The sequence below is a fragment of the Podarcis gaigeae genome (assembly GCF_964106915.1).
Source record: "Podarcis gaigeae genome assembly, chromosome: 6".
Lineage (NCBI taxonomy): Eukaryota > Metazoa > Chordata > Lepidosauria > Squamata > Lacertidae > Podarcis > Podarcis gaigeae.
Genome location: NC_139682.1, coordinates 36,719,048 through 36,727,119, shown reverse-complemented (window position 1 = coordinate 36,727,119; position 8,072 = coordinate 36,719,048).

Here is an 8,072-nt window from a genome sequence, read left to right as displayed (position 1 = left end):
AGCTGCAGGTGGAGGAGCGGAGACGCGAACCCGGTTCCCCAGATAACGAGTCCACTGCTCTTAACCACTACACCACACTGGCTCTCCCAGTGTCTCAGCATCACACACATGCCATGTGTGCATCATTGTGCCCCCTCCCCCCTTGCTTAAGTTGGCACCTCTGGTGCCAAGGACTACTTCTTACCACTGCACTGTTTCCTCTCTGATATAAGAACTGGAGACCCCCGGTGCATATTTTTATTATATTAATAATGTTTCAATGTTTCACTTTAATTGTTTTTAACCTTTCAGAATGTATTAGGCCTGATTTTTGTGTGTTCTGCCTTTGTGAGTTTCTCCCTGCCATTCTGCATTCCATCTCTCCTTATCCACCCTTGAAAGTGGTACAAATGGCAGTATGTTTTAGCACCAGAGTGTAAATCAGCTCTCCTTGAAGCCATCTGAGAACCAGGAAGAGGATGTTATGATGCTCTTCCCTCACTGGACACCCAAGACCTGAAATGGTCAAATGGTTTGGGTACATCAGGGCCACTCCAAGGTGATTATGGGGGTGAAGACACCAGTATGGAGTCGTGCATATTTTACTTTGCAAGACCTGTAACCTTTCCTGACATATGTGAAGATGTTTTATGACTCTTTGTTTGCTGTGTTTGAACTACTATATACGTAAGCTTTTGTTCTGAAGTGCCTTGGGGCAGACCTTCTCAACTGGCACATTGAGTTGAGTGAGCCCTGTCCTATTGCAATAGCTATGATAAATGCTGGGTCCCAAAATCTGGATGCTGGATTTAGAAATAGCTTCACTGGTTCTGTGGTTTATTCGAAAGGTGGTTATTCCTTACCTGGGTAGCGAACAAAGTAGCGAACAAGGTGGTGTAGAGGTGAATTCTTACCACATCACCATCAGTAGTTTGCAATGCATCACATTTCTATGGACTTTCTAGGATGGGCTGTTAGGCCATAATATTCTGCGGGTGATTCAATGCTCATTAATGAAAATGATTTTTGTTCTTGTTTTTTAAAAAGGTGCTGCTTAATATTACACTGTTGGAATTACCTTATTGCACAATAATTTCAATAAAATGGCACATGAATTAGTAATAGGATGAGATAGCTTGAAGAACAGCAGCCTCTTCAGTATGCACAAATTCAGTAATAGCTGTAATTATAATGAAGTAATAATAAAACACAATGTCTTACTCTTTTCATTCAAGGGCAGCAAGTATGAATAATGGATCTCTCTCTGACTTCCTTTTAGTCATTCTTCGCTTAATTATGGACTGAAATAAAACAGGGTTCCTTAAATTTTGAAGGTTAGTAGAACATTGTTGGTGATACTATCATTTTTCAATGCTCCCAGTTATTTGATGCAATGCCAAATGATGACTGCAGGAAACCACCATATGTATGAAAGGTTTTAGCATGATCATCATCAACATCATCATTTTATTAAATTTCCATACCACTCTTCATCTGTAGATCTCAGGGGGGTTCACAGCATGGGTTAAAACAAGAAGTGGTTTTCTGAAAACAAAGCATACACTTTTTCTGTATTCATCTGTCTTTTCCAAGCCACTGGCTGAGTTACAGGTAACTCCCTGCCACTATTGGCTGCATTGATGTGATGTCATAGAATGTTGATGGAGAGTGTAAAGGAAGTGAAAAGTATGTCTTGCTAGGGAACAAAGGAATGCAGAACTTTGGGGAAAGAGAGATTGTTGATATGAAATGGCCAAGGATGCCAGCCAGTTTGGGAAGCTGGATTTCAAAGCTGATGTAAAATTGGGCTCTAGAAGAATAATAGCCAAAAGACAAGAGGCCTGGGAGCCAGAGTGCCTAAAAGACAAGCAATAGACTGAGGACTCAGAACAATGACCTGGAGGAAAGACCACCAGGCAAAGGTCTGGTTCATGATACTGGTTATTACTATATAATTGTGTGCTTGGGTACACAAGCATGTGGACAAAGTTTAGCGAGACTTGGACGTTTAGTGGACATTTGCACAGGAAGAATCACAGTTTCTGCAAAAACAATGGTTTGCCAGGTGGAGAAGGTGGCAAACTGAAGCAGCCTGGGACTAACTGGGGGAAAGGACCTCAGGAACAGGACGTACTAATCCCTCCAAGCTATATGTTCTTGGTTGGAAGGAAAGCAAAAAACAAAGGAGCAGCAGCTGGTCTGAGAGGCAAGCAGGCCATTAGCTAAGAAATGTGTGTCTGTATATTCATTATTTGGATAAATGATTCTATCTATAGCTACAGGTTTTTAATTAAGAAGTATTTAAGTATAACATTTTAACCCAATCTTATGATAATGCTAAAAAATACTTGAGACACAAGTTATTGTTTGCTAGGAATTTGCACCTTCCCTGTTGTTCACAGTTTCTTCTCTCACTTCTGTTCCCACAAGCCTGGATGAAATATGTAGACCGCCAGAAGATCAGAAGCATCTTATATGTACCTAGATAGATGTGTGCCTTTGATTATGCCAATCTTTCCCACCATTTGTTCTATTTATTGCAGCTTTAAAATATCTCTGCCAGCTCCATTTGCTTTTTTTAAAGCAGATGAAAAAAATTATGAAAGGCCCATTATGCCAAGGCTTGCTTGTGATTCCCTGCCAATTACACGGTTGCACTGATGTGAGATCAGAGTGCCAGAAAAAAATATCGAGAATTGTTCTATGTAGACATGTCTACCTCTTTGGATACAACCCATGCTGATGATTTATTGCTTGCCTGCCAAAAAAAGTGTGTGCAACATGTTGCTCTCAGTGGAGGAAGCCGCTGGTGGTGAAAATGGGAGGCTTTAAGCTGCTTTGAAAAAACATCCATGTTGAAAATACACCAATTTCTTTCTTCCTAAACAAACCACCTCAGTGGGTGAATTTAAAAGGATGATTTTCTGACAACTGCCTGGGCTTCCATTTTGGCACTGAACAGTGTGGGGAGCCAGTTCCTCTGTGTCAAACTGTCCTTTGGCCCTTTTCACTTGTATTGAAAGTTTTTCAAGGAAATCTCTACTTTCTGCTTCCATATTTCTATTGGAATTGTGGGAGATTTCTATACCTTTGCTGCTGCCAGCCTTGCTGTGACCAAGAGGAAGATAAGCAAGCAGGCATTTTGGTGCTGATCCTCTTTTCCCCTTCAGAGAGTATAAAATGCAAATTGTTCCACTCAAAGATTAACCACAGAAGTGATAGAGGGTACCCCTCTTTTGTACCCCATTCAGTTTCTATTGACATGCTGGACCATGTAGCTCTGAATGACAAATGCAATGATAACAGGGTTCTTTTACCATGAATACCATATTTCACCCCATACTGGTCGCCACCGCATGCTAGTTGCACCCCCCTTATTTGGACCCTGAAATTGGTTCCAGAGCATTCCCCACATAATAGTCACAGCACACACACTCTCAGCACCAGTATATTTCTGTCCGTGGTCAGCAGGCAGAGGTGGCAGCTCTGAAGAGGGATTACGGTAGCGCTGGAAAGAAAGCCAAGCGAAAAATGCAACAAGCACAGCCTGCGACCACTGAGGTTCTGCTCCGCTCTCTCTCCCTGTGGACAATTCTGGTGCCTTGGCCGAACTTTGTGGCACTGCCTGCGTACCTCTTTTGCATGGCCCTGGACGTGGTATGAGGGAGAGAAAGAGGGACAGGCTTGAGTCCAAGGAAAGGAGAAGCAGCTGGGTGGCAAGGAGGTGAAGGCAGGTGGGTGAGCGAGTGCATGAGGAGTTTCCTCTTTCGCTGCACCTTCCAAGGCAGGTTGGATGAGGGCAGTGTGTGTGTGTGTGTGTGTGCGCGCGGAGAGAGAGCTTTGCAAGGGGCCTGCACCTGGGGACATGCCAGCTTCCAGCCACCTCACCGGCTTCCAACTGCCTTACTGGAATTCACTGCATAATGGTCACACACCTCTTTTTGGAGAGGAAAAATCATCACAAAAATGCAACCATTATGCAGTGAATACAGTAGTTGTGCAGAAAAGAGAATAGTGCTGCAGGGGTGACAAAAGCTGCATCTATCCAAACTCTTTCTTTCTGACACGGTGATGGCATTTATAGACATCATAGCCCTGTTCTTTGTTGCACGTGGTCCCCTTAAATGTTGTTGATATTTATTCCTTAATTGAATTTCTATCCTGCCCTTCCATGACGGCTATGCTCTGCCTCCACACTCCAGGCAGCAATACTTCTGATTCGCAGTTTCTGGGTTCCACAAGAGTCCCCTCTTGTGTGGGAATCAGGGGCAGAGGAAGGGGTGTGTGGTGGAGGCGGGCTACCCCGGGTGTCACCACTGGGGGGGTGACAAAATGCCAGGCGGCACTCCTGAGAGACACATGGTGGCTTGGGTGTGCACAGGCTCTGTGCTGCCCCAAATGGTCCGTCCACTGCCTTCCCCTCAGCTGTAGGGTGGCTGAATGGGAGGAGGCAGGCAGATTCCTTGGAGGCCCTGCGGAGTGTCCTGCCCCGGCTGGCCCTGCTGCGCGGGTGACTGGCCCCACCCTTGGGTGCAGGGCATATGTGCTGCCCCAGGCTCCTGATCAGCTTGCTCCACCACTGGTGGGAATCCTGCTTGTGGGTTTCCCACAGGCATCTGGCTGGCCGCTGTGAGAGCAGGATGTTGGACTAGATGGGCCATTGGCCTGATCCAGCAATTTCTTCCCATATCCTCCAATGTCCCTATTTGCCAGGGGCGTCCCTGATTTAGAGAAGCCATCCCAGTTTCTGATTTGATCCAGGTAAGTCCCGCATTTCCTTAGGATGACCCTATTTTCATTGGATAAATGCTGGAGGCCATGGAGTTATTTGACTCCTGTGCTGTCTGAAGACAATCCTGTATAGTTTTATTAATGTGTAATGTTTTATTATGTTTTCATATATGTTGGAAGCTACCCAGAGTGCTGGGTCAACCCAGTAGGATGTGTGGGGTATAAATAGTAAAATTATCATTATGAAATGGGACGTCCCTATTTCCATCGGAGAAATATTGAAAGGTATGTCTTCCTGTGTTCTTAGGTTCCTCCCTGGGCAGCAAATACCAAAGTAATAAAACAATCTTATTCAAAATAAAATAAAAACTTAATTAAAACATTTGAAAACAATTCAGAACTTTTATAAACACTTAAACACTTAGCCGTCAGTCACACTTAATAATTCCAAGGGTGCAAGGAGCAGTATCTTTAGCCCCCACATGCCTAAGTGGGCAGCCATGTTTTGAAGTACTTCTTGAAAGTTAATAATGAAGGAGACAGATGCTCGGTACCAGGGAGGGCATTGTTACAGCTGTGAAGCTTTTGGTCACATTGATAATGCTGCGGTTGCCAAATCAATCACTATTCCAGTTGATAAGCAACTCATTTCACTTCCTTTCATTTCTCATTCAGAATATGACTTCATTGGGAGCTTATTTTTAATTTCATAGCTAAAAATAGCTGGTTTTAAAATCCCTAATCCTGTATAATTAGCTCTTTGTTTACTTTTCAACAGATGTTCGCTCCTTGATGCTTTTGAATAGTAGGGTTTGAGTAATGGCTTTTGCTAGATAAGCTATTCAAAAGAGATGTAACACATAGGATTCAAGTGGCTGTAAAATGGAACACCCCCCACTCCAAACCTGAGATTCCAGGCAGAGTCACCTCTTCTTTCTATAGATATATGGGGCATCCCTTAGTTCCCCAAAGGAAGTGAGATTTATTTACAGAGTGTGGGATTCACCTAATGAACTCCATCAGCAAAAGCCCAGCATAAGGATGTCTGCTTGCACAGCAGGATTCCCTGTCCCCAAGTGCCCCCCCCAAAAAAACTTGGATCAGGCTGGGCAGGCACCCCACCCCCGAGAAGCACACAGGGAGAGAGAGTGGAAGATCATTCTGCCTGACAGACTGCAATGTTCGTATTGCAACACTGAATTCCACCCAGAGCGATCCCCCTCCCTCCCTGCCAAGGAACATTTTAAAAAATAACACGCAACATACTAAGCTGAAAATTAAATTAAATTAATGATTGGTATATGTATTGGAGGGATTAAATACCTCCTTCCATTGTCATGACTGATAATAAATTAGGTAAATCTGTTTTTCTTCTTGAGAATATGAAGCAGATATTGAGCATCTGCAGTCTCTACCACTCAAGGCTTCCAAGTCCACTGCATTCACATTAATTATAGATCTACCACATTGTTTGCTGAATGCTTTATATCAACCCAGGCGGAAACATCACAGAGATCTATTAGGTTGAAGAAAGTGCCAATGTAAGGACCAGGGCCTGCATTGAGGGTAGGCATCATTGCAACTGACAAGGCTTCAGGAGGGACTTGCAATGTGGGGCAGAGCTGCAGCAATAGCCCCTCAACAGCAGAGTGGCTCCTGCTTGCAGGGAAAGATGAAAGGGTACAGGAAGGCTGGGTCTGCAGAGATTTACCAGGGGAGTCAACCTAGTGCCCTGAGCTTGCCTCTTCCTAACTCATTGTGTTCTCAGTAAAAGTCAGTGACTGCTACTGGGAGGTTATTGCTGTGGCTTCCACTCCTGCAAAGGCCCAGCCTCCAGACTATAAGTCTGTGTTCTGCAGTATTAGTGCTACACTTTGGCCCTATCCACACTACTGCTGGTTCATGTTACCAGGGTTAGAATCACCCTAGGAACGGGAGTTCTTTTGTAAGTGTTTTTGAGGGCACTCTCCCATGCACAATTTTTGGAATACCATTGGTCTAGCAAATTCAAGCAATATGCTAAACGCTGGAGAACAACCAAGTGTAAAAAGTTGAATTTATGTTCATTTTGAAGATGAGTTTGGGAACCCCAGAATACCATTTGGGGCATATGGTGGTAAGACTGGAATAGCAAGCTTTATAGTTTAGTTAAAGGGAACAGGATAGGAAGAAAAAATATTGAGATCTAGTAATTTGAGATTACACCTGTACACACACTCTGGGGAATTCTTTACTCAAAAGTAATTAAATATGTTGCTCCCTTTTGGAGTGCTTTGGCTAAACAGTATGTTCCAAACCAGCAAATTGTGAACTGAATATCTGATCCTCTGCCCAAATGACACACAAATACTGAGCTTCCCATCCCATCCCATCCCATCCCATCCCATCCCATCCCATCCCATCCCATCCCATCCATTCTATCTCTTGTTTTTCTTTTACCATTCTTTTACACACACACATATCTGTTTCCTACTTGTAAGTTGCTTAGAAGCCACCTTGTCAATGAAACTGTATATTTATTTATTTATTTATTTATTTCATGAAATTTCTACACCAATTGATTGAAAATACATCAAAGTGGTTTACAAAAGAAAACAACAACAGTAAAATCAAGAAGAATTTACAACCCTACTTTAAAACATACAAAAGTTAAAAAACTAAAACAGATTAAAATTACATCAACTTTCTAAGAATCTGGATAGGCTTTTCGAAACAAAAATGTTTTAAGCAGGCACTGAAAACAGGACGGTAAAGGTGCCTGTTTGATCTCTGTAGGCGGGGAGTTCCAAAATGTAGGCACCGCCACACTTACTGATTAAGTTCTTAGAAATGCAGATAAAAATACTTGGAATAAGACATTGCCAAAAGAAAGGGCCTGAGTTTGAGGGTTTAATGAGGGATGAGTTAAGAATCCTCTTAATAATCAAATGCAATGGCCATCTAGGTTTCAACATGCCCAGATTTCAAGCTGAAAAGCTTTGGCGTAAGTGATGGGAACTTGGAAGGACAAAAAGTGAGGAAAAGAGAGGAAAGAGCAAGTGAACAAGTGTCAGGCATGCTTAAAACAGTTGGAGACCCAGAGGCAAAAGCAGCAGGAGCAGCAGGAACATAATTTAAGAATTTTTATACCTGCAAAAGGTCAAGGTCACCCCCCCAAAAAACTTGTCACTCTCCAACAAGAGAAGGCGCTGTGTTTCTTCTACCTACCTCTTTTCCTGGACCAAGAATTGTGTGGCAATGATTGCTCAATCACAAATAACTCTAGGCAAGATGCTTGAGACGGGGATGACTGGCCAACTTCAGGAAGTGCTGAGCCAGTATTTCAAACTGTGTTTAATTTGCTCATTCCTAGTGGGGAGAGG